The sequence below is a fragment of the Petromyzon marinus genome, chromosome 4 (genome assembly GCF_048934315.1).
Source record: "Petromyzon marinus isolate PM22_M1 ecotype Great Lakes invasive population chromosome 4, UKy_Petmar_22M1.pri1.0, whole genome shotgun sequence".
Classification (NCBI taxonomy): Eukaryota; Metazoa; Chordata; class Hyperoartia; order Petromyzontiformes; family Petromyzontidae; genus Petromyzon; species Petromyzon marinus.
In genome coordinates, this window is record NC_133670.1 from 20,225,092 (window position 1) to 20,241,238 (window position 16,147).

Genomic DNA, 16,147 nt, shown 5'->3' on the forward strand with positions numbered 1-16,147 from the left:
CACTTAGGGGTAAATGGTCATTCACTTTGGGGTAAATGGCCATTATCTTAGGGGTAAATGGCCATTCCCTTAGTGGTAAATGGCCATTCCCTTAGGGGTAAACGGCCAATCCCTTGGCGGGAAATGGCCTTTCCCTTGGGGGTAAATGGCCATTCCATTAGGGGTAAATGGCCATTCCGTCGGGGGTTAACGGTTATTCCCTTTGGGTTAAATGGCCACTCCCTTTGGGGTAAATGGCCATTCCCTTCGGGGTAAATGTCCATTCCCTTAGGGGTAAATGGTCATTCCCTTTGGGGTAAATGGCCATTATCTTAGGGGTAAATGGCCATTCCCTTAGGGGTAAATGGCCATTCCCTTAGGGGTAAACGGCCATTCGCTTGGCGGGAAATGGCCATTCCCTTGGGGGTAAATTCCCTTGGGGGTAAATGGCCATTCCATTAGGGGTAAATGGCCATTCCCTCGGGGGTTAACGGTCATGCCCTTAGGGGTAAATGGCCATTCCGTTAGGGGTAAACGGCCATTCCCTTTCGGGTAAATGGCCATTCCCTTGGGGGTAAATTGCCATTCCCTTAGGGGTAAATGGTCATTCCCTTAGGGGTAAACCGCCATTCCCTTTGGCGTAAATGGCCATTCCCTTTGGGGTAAATGGTCATTCCCTTTGGGTTCAATGGCCATTCCGTTAGGGGTAAATGGCCATTCACTTAGGGGTAAATGGTCATTCCCTTTGGGGTAAATGGCCATTATCTTAGGGGTAAATGGCCATTCCCTTAGGGGTGAATGGCCATTCCCTTAGGGGTAAACGGCCATTCCCTTGGCGGGAAATGGCCATTCCCTTGAGGCTAAATGGCCATTCCATTAGGGGTAAATGGCCATTCCCTCGGGGGTTAACAGTCATTCCCTTTGGGTTAAATGGCCATTATCTTAGGGGTAAATGGCCATTCCCTTAGGGGTAAATGGCCATTCCCTTAGGGGTAAACGGCCATTCCCTCGGTGGGAAATGGCCATTCCCTTGGGGGTAAATGGCCATTCCATTAGGGGTAAATGGCCATTCCCTTGGCGGGAAATGGCCATTCCCTTGGGGGTAAATGGCCATTCCATTAGGGGTAAATGGCCATTCCCTCGGGGGTTAACGGTCATTCCCTTAGGGCTAAACGGCCATTCCGTAAGGGGTAAACGACCATTCCCTTTCGGGTAAATGGTCATTCCCTTAGGGGTAAACCGCCATTCCCTTTGGCGTAAATGGCCATTCCCTTTGGGGTAAATGGTCATTCCCTTTGGGTTCAATGGCCATTCCGTTAGGGGTAAATGGCCATTCACTTAGGGGTAAACCGCCATTCCCTTTGGCGTAAATGGCCATTCCCTTTGGGGTAAATGGTCATTCCCTTTGGGTTCAATGGCCATTCCATTAGGGGTAAATGGCCATTCCCTCGGGGGTTAACGGTCATTCCCTTAGGGGTAAATGGCCATTCCTTTAGGGTTAAACGGCCATTCCCTTTGGGGTAATTGGTCATTCCCTTTGGGTTCAATGGCCATTCCGTTAGGGGTAAATGGCCATTCACTTAGGGGTTAATGGTCATTCACTTAGGGGTAAATGGTCATTCCCTTAGGGTTTTATTTGGCCATTCCCTTAGGACTAAATGGTCATTCCCTTTGGGGTAAATGGCCATTCCCTTTGGGGTAAATGGTCATTCCCTTGGGGGTGAATGGCCATTCCCTTAGGGCTAAATGGCCATTCCCTTAGGAGTAAATGGCCATTCTGTTAGGGGTAAATGGCCATTCGCGAAGCAGCTGCCACCGAGACTCGTTTCCTCGGATGCGGTTGGCTACGTACGGTGCGAAAGAAGTTCAACATACGTACAACAAAGACAAAGATCCCCCATATAGCCTTAACGGTACACGCCCGACCGCCTTTGTCTCCCCAGTGGCAATGTTTACACACCGCACCAGGTACTCGTTTGAGGCTTAGTCGACCTAGCAGAGGCGCGGGACCGGTTCAGATAATCGTCACTGGTGTTGGCCGTGAGCGGGAATCGAACCTGGGTCGCCAGGTTCATAGCGCAGCGTGCTAACCGCTACACTACCACTCCCCACAATACGTTCAACAAAGATAACCCCCATATAGCCTTAACAGACTTTAGGGGCAAGTGCTGTTAGCGAGCACCTATGAAGGCCGGTAACGGTACACGAGGGGGTGGGTGGCCAGGACCACGCCCGACCGCCTTTGTCTTCCTAGTGGCAATGTTTACACACTGCACCAGGTACTCATTTGAGGCTGAGTCGACCTAGGGGAGGCCCGGGACCGGTTAAGATAATCGTCACTGGTGTTGGCCGTGAGCGGGAATCGAACCCGTGTCGCCGGTTTCATAGCGCAGCGCGCTAACCGCTACACTATCGCTCCCCACACAATACGTGCAACACACACATACATACACGCATGCACCAGTGCCTTCGAGTCAAATATCAATGCCATGAGCGTGCGCGATGTAGGAGGTGTTCGTTCTGGACGTCCCCGTTGCTCTCACTCTGTTCGCGCGGCAAGCAGCATTCTTCGTGCACCTCGAGGTTTGAGATTCTAGGATGGATAACAGCAGCGCGATTCTCTGGCCACGCACTTGACGGAGCCGTCGGGCCGGACAGCTCTCGCTCGTGTCACGGCTGTCTCGCTGCAACGTGCGGCTTAGTTGGGCCCGCGCGGGTATCAGGTCGGCTCCTTATGAGTACGTGCTAATACCGCCGCTGGCAATTAACACACTCGCGCACGACGATTGTCACGATATGACATGACGTAAGAAGGAGCGGTGGCGCTGTGGTTATCGCACCGTGTTATGAACCCGGCTATACCTGCTTAGTTCGATTCCTGTCCTCGGCTAACATCAGTGGCGAGTGACACCTGAATCGTCCCACCCTCCTCCTCCACCACCTCCACCACCACGCACTGATTAGAGTGGTGAAGTATAGTCAGACAACCTCAATGACGGCCACGTTTGAGAGAGAGAGACCGTCATTCAGTTTGCAGAATGACAAGGAGCTAGCTGTACGTGAATATTATTCGTTTTTTGTTGTTGTTGTTAAAGCCGCAAATTGTAATGAACGCAACGTATCGTCGTGCCAGCACGATGTTGCCATCAGCAGGACCTCTGCAGATCTGGGCTCGCTGCTGCTGCTACTGCTGCTACTGCTCCATGTTTGCTACTAAACAAGAACGCACCGACGTGCTTGTATGGAAAGTGTTCTTCCCAGCGCTCGCACGGGGGCCGATTTCCTCAACATTTGTTGTGACCCCCCTCCCCCACACCATTACCATCACACAGACGCCCACCCCCCAAACAATGCGCACGCCTCAACAAATCGATCCAGCTTTGTGTTGCACGTGATTGTGTGCCAGGCACGTGATCGAGGTCGACTCGGCCGTTAAACGAGTCCAGTACCTGGCGAGGTGTGTACAAACATCGCCGCGGGTGATACAAAGGCGGTCGGTCGTGGTGCTACACCCCCCCCCCCCACCGCCTGCAACCCCACCCTGATGTGCAGCGCCGGTTTTTAGAGGTGCTCGCACTTGCCCCAAAAACCACGTGAAGGCTATACGGGCGGGTGGGGGGTCTTTGTGGTCTGGGTGTGTTTTTCGAGAGAGGCAGTTCCGTGTGAGTTTTGTGCCAAGCGAGCGAGAGGGGAGGGCCTTAGGGGAGGGCCTTGGTTCGCGTTGGAAGAAGCTGGTCCCGTTCGCGCCGCAACGCATCCGTTCGAGCACGCGCGTTCCGCCCTCGATGCCCTGTACCGCGTTAATTCGAGTTGCCGCGTTGAGCCGTGTGGACGAGTGAACGAGCCCGGGGATGGCATTGTGAAAGTTAAATAACCGAAATCGCCATCTGGCGCGAGCCGCATCTCGCCTTGTAAGGACACGTGCGGAGGCCGCCATCTAGGGTCCGTTATTTCTGGATCCTCGCTCAGCCCACTGGTCGCTCGCTCGCCTAGCCAGCCACCCCGCTCCCTCCCTCCCTCCGTTCCCTCCCCTCCGTTCCCTCCCTCCCTCCGTTCCCTCTCTCCGCTCCCTCCCTCCGTTCCCTCCCTCCCCTCGTTCATCCTTCCTCTTCCACAGACCCACCAAGGAAGGGGCGGCGGGGGGAAATTTCGCGGGAGCATCAAAACACGCAATTTTAAAATGCAGCCAAATGTTTGTAAATCACTGTCAGTAGCAGCAGCCGCCGCGTGGATATTAAAATACACACACAAAGACAAAGACCCCCCCCCTCCCATATAGCCTTAACAGCCTGTTGGGACAAGTGCTGTTAGCGAGCACCTATGAAGGCCGGAACGGTACATGAGGAGATTGGTGAGCAGCACCACGCCCGGCCGCCTTTGTCTCCCACACATGCACATACGCACAAAACACACACACACACACCTTAATGCACGCGATGGCATTTTTTTTTTATTTTGCAGGACGTCGACTCGGAATCTCATCACAAATCTTCCACCGAGAAAGTTGGCCAACCCATGTGCCGCGGATATGGCGAAGTCGCTGAGCGGGCGCTGTGAGCGTGTGGCCTCTCCCCATAGCTGTTTTCACGCCTTGCGGGTGATTTAGGTGAAGGCTGTTTCGTGTCCGTGCGAAGGGACGCCTTCGTGCGACCGAACCAGAGAACTGCGCGCTCAGCAGCCACTCAAACTCTAAAACTCAACTGGTTTTATTTCACCGGATGAGCCCCGGCTGAGTCGTGTAACTCTTCTTTAAGAAGCGACCTGGCCACAAATTTTTGCTTTATACGAAGTGGTTTATCACGTGGAAGTGTATAGCAGCCAAATACTCTAAACGCTTGTTTCTAAAATGTGGAGGGAAAAAGCGGGAGGACCCGGAGAAAAATCCACGCGACCACGGGGAGAACATGCAACCTCCAAATATGCAGCAGGCGTCAGGGTCGAACGCACGACCTCCTGTACACCAGGCGAGGTAATTAACATTTCGCCACCACACGCCTGGGAAGCCCACGGGTCACCTTGAAGGCAGTAGATAAAAAATGTATTTCAACTTCAGCAATTGTTACCACACCAGGTAGCACAACTCTAGTCGCAATACGTGATTTATTTGCGCAGTTATCATACAATACACTTATTGTCCACATAGAGAAAATGGAACCGCTAAGGTTATGCTACCTCAGGTGGTTCCGACGAGAGAGAGACATATCTGATCTGGGCTCGTGGACTTGATGATCTTAATGCAATATTCACTGTCGGTTCCTGAGCGTGGGGTTCAGGGCTACGAGCAAATTCTCAAGGCTACACAAACCACTGTGTTGACTCGCCACTCCAGGTGACAAACCGTTACAGGCGTTTCAATCTTCATTTGAAGCTTTCGTGACTGCAGGAATTCATACTCTTTAGTTCTTTCGGTAAAAGTCACGTAGGTATGGGGAAAAGTAATAGATCACGACGTTTCGATCGCCACACAGGCAATCGTCTAACAGGTGAAGACATTACAGGTGTGTATTGACTTGCTGGGCGGTGGTGGTTACGGGACGCCTGCAATCCAGCACTGTGGAGGCAGAGATGGTTGGTGAATCACCGCACAAATTGTTGTGAAACTCCCTTCCCGTGGGCGTCGAGGAGGAACTATACCCTGGCTCGTCAGAAGGCAGTACTGTACAGAAAATCGTGGACTCCATCTGTTCGATCTGTTTGGGATCGAGTGTCGCCCCCATCGCGCGCGTGGGTTTCCTCCCACGTATATTAACACTCATTGGCTGAAACCATCTGAAGAAATAGAGGACTGCAGAACTCGGGCAATTTGTTTGCGTCGGCTCATCGTCTGGCTGATGCCTTCCCGCTCGCCTGTGGTCCCCTTACTCTCTCCGAGAGTAGGGAGCGCATTATAGGTAGACATCATGATTATTATCAACCCGTCTCATAACCCTTCCAAAACAATGACCAATTACAATACCGCACTTACAAGCTTACCGTTAGCCATCGAACAGAGACGGTCACCACAGTGCCCGCTTTCATACGCGCCTCTGCGGCCGTCTGGAACGCTCTCTCTATGGATATTAGGAAGCCACTGGAGCTCTATGCAATTTTAATTCGTCTGGATTTAAAACTAATTTCTTTAGAACTGCCTTTTGAGTTGAGTTTTTTGTCCTTTCCCCGCACCTCCGATTCACACGGTTGGCTACGTACGTGCGAAAGAAGTTCAATATGTTTACATGCGTGTGCAATCAATGTTCCACTGGCGCCAGACTTACTTGGCTTAGCACGAGACTTGATGATAACACTGCCCGAAGTTGAAGCAAATACTTTTAATTCTTATTCTTGTGGTATTTACGTTGTTTGTCTCTTAACTGTAATTCTCCAGTTGCCTGGGTGAAGTTTTGTCCAATCCTGGCCCAGTTGGCTCAAAAACTTAACAAACTAAACTAACGCATGAAACCGATAAACATTTGGGAACAAAAATGCTTGGGGGTTCATATAAAAAATAATAACGAGCTTGTAGAACTTTCTAGCCACAAGGATAGACTCTATCTGTGCCCAATGTCAGTTTTCCAGCTCTTCCAGAAGATCATTACAATTTAAATCAATTATTCAGTCACGTCTGTCCATATGAATACCACGCCTGAGAGAGCGATGGCCCACGACATTGATGACATTGGAGTTGAACCCCCTGGTCCGTTTGAACGCCGCCTGCAATCAACTGCAGGTGTATGTACGTTGAATGTATTTCTCATCGTACGTTGCCAACCCTACGTAGGCAACGTAAGTCTTTGTGGTGACTGCGCTAAAACGGATCGCCCTTTCGCTATATTTACCGGTGACAGTGCCGTTCAACAACCCCTCGTCCAATATAAACAGTGTCGCGACATCCAATCAATTTGGCAAAATAGATTGGATGTGTGCAGCGGTGCTCGACGATGATTGAATACCTGCAGAGCGCCCTCTGAGTACGGTACAAGGAAGGTCAATCTCAGCCCCTCGTTACGTAACTCACGACAGAGCGTGTGTGTGTTTTTTTACCACGTAAGGGCCACTGAGCTATGTGGCTCTTTTTTCAGAAACGACCTGGCCACAAATTATAGCTCAACGAAGTCGCTCATCACGGAAACCAAACACGCTGAACGAACGCTTTCTTTCTAAATGCGGAGGGGAAAACAACCGGAAGAACCGGAACAAGATCCACGCGACCACGGGGAGAGAGTGACATGCACACTGCGAATGTATAAGCGTCTAGGGTTCAGGATCGCACCCACGACCTCTTGTATACCGAGCGAGGGATTTAACATCTCGCCACCGCTGGGCCCATCTTCTGCCCTCTGCTGCAGCCTGTGACGCAGCGTCCACGTGGCTCTCAACGAACGAGGCAATGCGGATTTTTTGTTTTCTCACAAGCGCCGGTTTTATTCTCAACGTCCCACGCGACGTTATTTACGTGGAACGTAATTTTCCGCGTGAAAGGGCTACGCGTGACGTGTGCGCTGAAACTCTTTAGTACCGTACGTAGCTAACTAACTGTGCTAAGCGGAGGTGTGGGAAATGCCGATGGGATTATATTTGCATAAGTCACGTGTGGCCGTGCGTTTTCGTTACATTGGTGCATTCTGCAAGGCGATCATCCCCGTCGGTAAAGCCGAGATCAGTGGTGTGCAACAAACAAAAAAAATCCATATTCCCTCGACATCACGCGAATTCTTTCCATTGAGAGTCAACATTCCAGAAAAAATTCTACCGACTTAATTCCATCGACTAGCAGAGAAATAGCAGTCTCGGTCAATCCCTCCCCTGCCCCTCCCGGACCGGGAAGTGAACTTGACCGTGCAGTCCAACGTAGGATGCGGCGGGGCTGCTCGAGCGCCGCTCGAGCGCCTTGGAGTGAGAAATAAAACGTTCATCAGCGATTCGGTCGTAAATTTATTTTTTTTGTTTTGCCCGTGACACTCGAATAACAACACGCTTATGTAATTTAGTGGCAAACAAAATCACGCGAGCGTTCACACACGCGTCGATGTGCAACGCCGCATTCTTGTGTAATACAAAGCCCCTCGTTATCAACCGACTGCCGGAATAATGTCTTGTACAAAGGCTTTTTAGTTGGCCATCGAACAAAGACGGTCACCTCATCGCGCGCTTTCAGATGTGCTTCCGCGGCCGTCTGGAACGCTCTTCTGATAATCGGGAAGTCACCAGAGCTATGCACTTTTAAATAAAGATTGAAAATTGAAACCTAATTTCTTTAAAACTATTTGCGTACAGTTTGTTGTCCTCCCCCCCCCCCCTCGATTATCACGGTTGGCTACGTACCGTGTGAAACAAGTTCTGCATGCTTCATACCACGCTGGTCCACGTGGGTTCGCACGAGGCTTCAGTTTTAGGAGTAGGTGAGCGCCAACTGACGGGGCACGTTTCTCCAAGATGTAAACGTGCAGATGGCCGACTTTCAATTCGAGTAGCGCGGCGTTGAGACTCCTCGGAAGACTCCCCCCAAGGGGAAGATACCCGCGTGTATAGGTTCACTTAAAACACGGGAGTTGAGCTCTGAAGGCGCGCCAAACGACAACATCGTCAACAAGCAACGGCCAGCAAACCCCGCGTCTGGCGTGGTGTGCCATTGTGGGAGGTAAGTAAGCAGCGCCACAAAACGGTGCACGAGAAGCCGAGTTCCAAGAACACAACGGTGGAAGATGCAAAGTTGTGTTAATTACGACATGTAGATGATCTGACTTTGCTAATAAAACATGCCATTATCTCTATTGCATCGCTAACAATTTAGATTAACATACCATGCATATATATTCACACGGTTCGCTACGCACGGTGCAAAAACAGGTCCCTGCAGGGTGGGCTGGTAGGACAAGTCTCTGCGCTGTCTATTGCTGATTTTACACCCAGCAGCACGAGATTTCACTTCGTTAAAGTATTGAAAGGGGACGGACGGACACATTAATCTATTGCAGGCTGGTACACTCAGTTTACAACTTCGTTCCTACCAGAATAAGTTCTACACACATATAAACATCAATTTACGTGTCCACATGTGACGACAACATACCTTACGTATTAGACATCGGCCTATTGACTTTTCAAGCACCAATATTATTCATCCGCATTGAAACAAAACACTGGACCCGTTTTGATCTTGTGGGGCTCATCAGCAGGGGGCTTGTTAAAACAAATGGGAGACCAAAGCCCAAGGTATCGTGTTCGTCTTTCCTGCGTGGCCAAGAAATGCCAGCGAGGGTGAGGTGGTGGTGGTTGGGAGCAGTGCCGGATTATCCTCGTAGCAACAGGTCCCTGCAGGGTGGGCTGGTAGGACAAGTCTCTGCGCTGTCTATTGCTGATTTTACACCCAGCAGCACGAGATTTCACTTCGTTAAAGTATTGAAAGGGGACGGACGGACACATTAATCTATTGCAGGCTGGTACACTCAGTTTACAACTTCGTTCCTACCAGAATAAGTTCTACACACATATAAACATCAATTTACGTGTCCACATGTGACGACAACATACCTTACGTATTAGACATCGGCCTATTGACTTTTCAAGCACCAATATTATTCATCCGCATTGAAACAAAACACTGGACCCGTTTTGATCTTGTGGGGCTCATCAGCAGGGGGCTTGTTAAAACAAATGGGAGACCAAAGCCCAAGGTATCGTGTTCGTCTTTCCTGCGTGGCCAATAAATGCCAGCGAGGGTGAGGTGGTGGTGGTTGGGAGCAGTGCCGGATTATCCTCGTAGCAACAGGTCCCTGCAGGGTGGGCTGGTAGGACAAGTCTCTGCGCTGTCTATTGCTGATTTTACACCCAGCAGCACGAGATTTCACTTCGTTAAAGTATTGAAAGGGGACGGACGGACGGACACATTAATCTATTGCAGCTGGTACACTCAGTTTACAACTTCGTTCCTACCAGTATATAAAAGTAGCTACTACACGTGTAGTAGTAGCTATGGGCCCCGCACTTTCAAGGGCCCCTCGCTAAATGCTTTCAAGCTATCAATTCCGATTCAATTATTCTGCACTTGCTCTATGACTATAGTACTATACCGCCTTCAACTTTTATGAACGACTGGGTGTTTAAGGTTAGCGATTTGTCGGATTATCTGGCTGTATAGTAAATTAAAAAGATACAATTACTTTTACACTCAGTTTACAACTTCGTTCCTACCAGTATATAAAAGTAGCTACTACACGTGTAGTAGTAGCTATGGGCCCCGCACTTTCAAGGGCCCCTCGCTAAATACTTTCAAGCTATCAATTCCGGTTCAGTGATTCTGCACTTGCTCTATTACTGTAGTACCATACTGCCTTCAACTTTTATGAACGACTGGGTGTTTAAGGTTAGCGATTTGTCGGATGATCTGGCTGTATAGTAAATTAAAAAGATACAATTACTTTACAATGCACGTTAAAAATTAGTGTTTTAATATTTATGTGTTTTATTTATTTAGGATCCCTTCATAACATATGCTACAGGCCCCACACTGGCTTAATCTGGCAATGGTTGGGATGGGGGAGGGGGAAGGGGAGGGGGGGAGGGGGAAGGGGAGGGGGGGAGGGGGGAGGGGAGGGGGGAGGGGGAAGGGGAGGGGGGAGGGGGGAGGGGGGAGGGGGAAGGGGAAGGGGGGTGAGGAGGGGCGGGTGGGGGGGTGAGGAGGGGCGTGTGGGGGGGTGAGGAGGGGCGGGTGGGGGGGTGAGGAGGGGCGGGTGGGGGGGTGAGGAGGGGCGGGTGGGGGGGTGAGGAGGGGCGGGTGGGGGGGGGGGTGAGGAGGGGCGGGTGGGGGGGGGGTGAGGAGGGGCGGGTGGGGAGGGCTCCGACTTGGACTTGGAAGTCACCGACGCTAAAATGGAAACTCGAGAACAAAAGAGCCCGAATGGTTGTTTTGTGAGACGAAAACCACTTGAGACGCTCCGCGTTCAAGACTTTAATTGCGACCTAAATGTGCTTCGGGGAAAATAAAAGGTCGCATTTGGTCAAAATGGCATCATGCTCAACCGAACATTGAAGCGGTGCTAGTCTCCTGTTCACATCCCCAGAATTCCACATTTCTATGACGGGATGAGTTAATCCAAAAAAAGAGTAGGACTGTTGACTCCACCAGAAAAGTGACGCTCATTTGAATGTTGCTGGGCTGCGTTACCTTCACCACCGGGATTGGGAAACTCGCAACTTCCCCCTCTCCCACCGCCGATCCACCTGGCAACTGCAGTAACACCCCGATGTACGTCTTCTCCCTTTAACGTCGTTTCGAAAAAACGTCGTCACTTAAAAAAAAATATACCGCTGCTACCCGACTTGCATCAACCCACACACTCACGTCGCTGGCACCATCGCCCGTATTTGCCTCGTTATCCATCGCCTCTCAGCCTTCGCCTCCACCTATGCCGTAAATCGCTTCGATTGACGTCGTTTCGATATTCGTCGCACATGTCGGGAACGCATCCCCGACGTAAACCGGGGTGTTACCGCGCCGCGCTGTACAAGTGAAACGTTGTTCAGTTACGTCGTGAAATAAACCCATCGAGATGCACGAACCATCAGCGCCTCCTTCGCAAGGTCGACCTTCAGTGGAATACACTTCACTTCGGGCTCGTATCATGTTCATTATATTTACTTTGCAATTGTGCAAACGCGCTTTGACGTAGGTACGCACCGCATGTTGAACTTCGCTCGCACCGTACCTTAGCCGACCGTGCTAATCCGAGGTGGGGATTAGCACGGTTACCCTCGCGGTCACGTGAGCAAATGCGGAGCCCAGCGCGTGAGTCCTTTCCCACGGACGTCGCCGGAATGTTTTTCAAAGTTTATCGGTCTCAGGTCATTAGTACCTTGACCGGGGAAACAATAAGAGACGTTTTTATTCGAATTCGGTCAAGAAAAGACCCCCGCTATATTTCAAGAGCCGCAATGCCACGTGAATACGGGAGACTGCGTGGTTCCTTTAAATGAAATAACGTCACGAAGGAAGACCTTGAAAAAGCCGTATGCGGGTCCGGATCCGCAGGTTGCCGACCCACCGCCCCCATCGGCAAGAAGAAGAAGACTCATTCGCATCTCCGCTTGGAAGGGGTCCCTCTCGAGACCAAAGGTGGTCACTGACGCAGTTATTGCGCCGTGCCTGCAGTCATTGCGATGCCGCGTGCGTTGGTCGACGGACGCTCGTGTTATGTAAATGTTTAATTGCATGAATAATATATCCAAATCGTGTTGTGTTTTTTGTTGTTGCTGCTGCTGGGCCATATGGCGGCGTTAATGTCAAAATATGAAATTGTCATTGGGACAATCACTCTCACGGTGGCCATAAAATGCCTCGAAATTGGAGGATGAATTCACGCGTATCGACCTCGCAGGGCGCCGACCCCACACCACACCGCCACGGGTGCTGTCTCCTCGAATGCATGGGGGTCTTCTCCTGGCACTCAGGTTTCTTCACACACGCAACAGCAACAACAGAATACAGCAACAACAAAATACTTCATCGTGGATTGGTCAAATGTCCCGAGGACGTCTCCTGGAAGGGCTTTGGAACGCGGTGAGGTTTCGTGACCACAACGGGTGGAGCCGTGTGGGTTCAGGGCGCTTGTACCCAAGGTTCTGAAATGTGCGATTTTATTTTGAATTCTGGTTGGCAGTCGACTGGACCCATCATCCTTTCCGGATCGATAAAAGTGCAACCATAAACATTAAAATGTAATCAACAATGGTCGTGCTATGGACAGATTGGCACCTAACATGGAAATGTGGATGTTTTAATCACTGGCTTAGGGCTGCGGCCTGCTAAGATAGAAGAGCCACGCTACTTCTCTTATCCTATAGCCTCCCTGGTGAGTTCGATTCCCCAGGACAAATGCTCGCCCTGACTTTGTCCGCGTCTCATTCGCATCCCGGTCGGGCTGGGCTCCCCCCACGCCAAATTCCTCTGCCTACCTCGCCTCACCTCACCCCACCCGCCTTCCCCCTCGCCTCGTTCAATTGGCGGCTCGTAGCTCCAGGTTGAGGAGGCCACAAACTCCTTCCCGGACTGTCCACTATCCGGTGAGTCGTGCAGGTGGATTCATTGAGTCATGCAGCATCACAGAAGAACTGGTTTGGTGGGAACGCAGGACTGGTGGATTATCATCATCATCACCACCACGCGCTGCGTTCGCGTTCCAAACATCAATAGATCGGCACACGGCACCTGAAACTGAAACCTGGGGATGGGTTTGTAGCCTCCTCCACAGCGCAGAATTCTCATGGCGACACGGCCACGGGATCTTTTAACGTTTTCCTGGGCGGCATAAGGCGTCTTTGACGCGGCGATCGTTTACTTTGGCTTTGATGGTACAATCCCCCCTCCCGCCCCCCGCTTTCAGTAATTGCTGCCAATTGCACGCATCCTATCCGGACCGCGTCACAGGAGTAATTAATCACCGCGGCGCTGTAGCGCGGGAGTGATAATTGACCGTAAAATGTCGCACGCGCGGTTGAAGAACATCGCGCGTCGGCCTGCGCGCCGTGCCACGCGGTCCGGGGCGCGCTGTTAATTGCATAATTGTTTTAATTAGGAGCCCCCAGTACGGCTACCCTCCCCCCCTAGCTCCAGCTATCATCAGGGCCTAATTCAGGGATGTTAAAGCGCAGAAGTGGCAGGGGTGGGGAGGTGGCATTGCGACACCCGCCGAGAACTCGGATTGCTGCAGTGGGTGTTCTGCAAGTTTGGTGGGCGCTGCTGGAATTTTATCACCGCTGTCCAAACTCAACTAAACATTATATTTATATTCTTGGGTGTTTCGGTAAAGTCACGTAGATAGGTTCAAAGAAAAATAATCAAAAATAAATACCAGGGTAAGGCCCCACTGAGCTATATAGCTGCTTTTTTCACAAGCGACCTGGCTGCCACAAATGACCGCTCAACGAAGTGGCGTCTCACGTGGAAATATGTAGCAGCCAAACACATCGAAACGCGTGACGTTGATTCGAAATGTGGAGAGGGGAAAAAAAAGGACCCGGAGAAAAATCCACGTGATCCAAGGGAGAGAGACACGCAAACTCCAAATATACAGCAAGCGTCAGAGTCGGGATCGAACCCACGACGTCCTGTATACCAGGCGAGGTAGTTAACATTTCACCACCGTCAGATCATCGTTGCCTCATCTGTCTGTGCGATTATTTGATTCGGAGCTGCACGGAGCCGCTGCGTGAGACGGCGGGGTGGGGGGGGTCTGAGGTGCAGGGTAGCGCGCTCCGATAGCAGCAGCGGCGGCGGCGGCGGCAGCGGCGCGGCTCTACCAGATGATGGAGTCCGGCTGGGTTTGAGCCGTCACTCCCGCATGATCTCTTCTCGTTTCCACGAGGCTCGGGGCTCTGCACTCAATAATGACACCCGGCCAGGCGCATCGAGCCGCGTGCGTGCGCCGGGTGACTCAGTCGTCTCCTGGAGCTCGAATTTATTCGGTCGTGGAGAACATCGTCCCTTCCGAGTGTGGCTGCCGCGCCTGCGTCAAACACCGCGCGTTCCCAGGATGGCAAACCCGTCACAGGGTCGTCCGTCGTCATCATCATCATCGATTCAACTCGCGGTAGCGATTATAGTTTGGAAGGCAAGCGGCTCCACGGTGCGTTCAGTGCAGCCTCGCGTAAAGGGGGAGGCGGGCGGGGGAGGAGGCGCAGCAACGCGACGCCGACGCCGATGTTTTGCACCAATAATCATTTTGCGAACCGGTTTATGAGAGGCGCCGCCATCAACGTGAAGGATGCGAGCTGCGGGGGGGGGGGGGGTGCGAGTGGAGCGGGGTGCGGGGGGAAGGGAGGGTGCGGCCTCCAAAGTGCCTCATTAGAATATTCCCGAGCACGTGCCCCCAGCGACGCCCAATGGCATCCGCCCGGGTGGGTTGACAGTGACGTCACGCGCCCTCGTGCCGGGGATGAGAGCGCGCGCGTGACGCGCATTGGCTGCGCGTCACGTGACGGGCCAATGGGCACGCATGACAATTGCTCATGTTTATGATTTCTGCCAGGTATTTCGCCCACGGACGGAATAAAAAAACGTCTCGAATTTTTTCCTCCCTCCCCCTTTCTCTCCCCCACCCTCCACCATCACCTCTCTCTCCCGCGCCTTCGTGAAGTGCGCGTGTGCCAGAGCGCGGCGGCAGCGGCGTCCGAGCTCCGCCGGCGGCGGACGAAGAGACGAAGATGAGGAGTGGTACAGCCAGTCGGAGCGGTGGCGCAGTAGGAGACGAAGGGGGTGAGGCATGGAGATGAAGATGTGGAGGAGGAGGAGGAGGGGGGAGCGAGGCTCGAGACGACTGCCCGGTGAGATGTTGCTCTTCAATACTGCCGGGTGGCAACCTGAACTTGCTCTGGTTCGGCTCCCTCGCCAACGGCCCCCCCCCACCCGTCGCTCCACGGGGTTTTATAAGGAGCGGCCAAGAGAGAGAGAGAGACGTAAAAAACACACACACACGGAAGCATGGAGCGCCTCGGGAAGAAAGCGTGTGGGAGACGCGAACAAGTAATTCCAGGACGAAGAGGAGGAAGACGTAGAGGAAGACCGGGAGGAGGAAGAGGATGGAGCCCGTGCCCCCCCACCACCACCACCCCAACCCCCTGCCGCGCCACCGGAGCGAGGTGAGTGCCGGGCGCGGCGCGCGAGGGGGGTCGCTCCGCTCGGCGTTTCTACACCGCACGCACGCCGCGCCTTGTTCTGCACCCAACTATTTGGTATTCCTAACGATCGTGCGCGATTTCACGACGCCAGGAAAATGCTGTCAAATGCTATTTTGAAGAGAGAGAGGTGGAGGGGGGGGAATAAGCTACGGGCCCGCCTTACTGCGGCGGCGGTAGCAGCATCATCATCAATATGAGCGAGCGATTCGATCAGACCGGTTGAGTGGTGCAATGTTTTGGCAGTCAGAAGTACGCGCTGCATGCGAAAGCGCGTTCTGCATCGCGCATAACGCGGTGTCCACACACACACGCGCGCACACACACGCTCGCTGGGCTCCATTCATTGACGGGCCCTCTCCGGAATGTGATGGCAGTCCCATTGAGAGGGTGGCCTCTAACACGCAGAGGGATATCCCGTGGTTTTACATCGCTCTGCGCGTGTTGTGTTTGGTGCGAAGCGAGGGCTGTTCCCCGTGCTATAAACACATAAACAGCTCTGTGTTCGTAGCAGGGCTGT

At 52.3% G+C, this 16,147-nt stretch overlaps 1 protein-coding gene across 3 annotated transcripts in view; it reads left to right on the top strand.

Annotated features, from left to right (window-relative positions):
- The first annotated feature begins 13,612 nt into the window (after positions 1-13,612).
- LOC116938504 (homeobox protein Hox-D3) overlaps positions 13,613-16,147 on the top strand; it is a 185,044-nt gene continuing 182,509 nt past the window's right edge. Inside the window, exons 1-2 of one of the 3 annotated variants that reach the window (XM_076059869.1) lie at positions 13,613-13,683; positions 15,090-15,591. The gene's annotated coding sequence lies outside the window, so the exon portion shown is untranslated. The other 2 variants (XM_076059878.1, XM_076059856.1) reach the window with 2 other exon arrangements.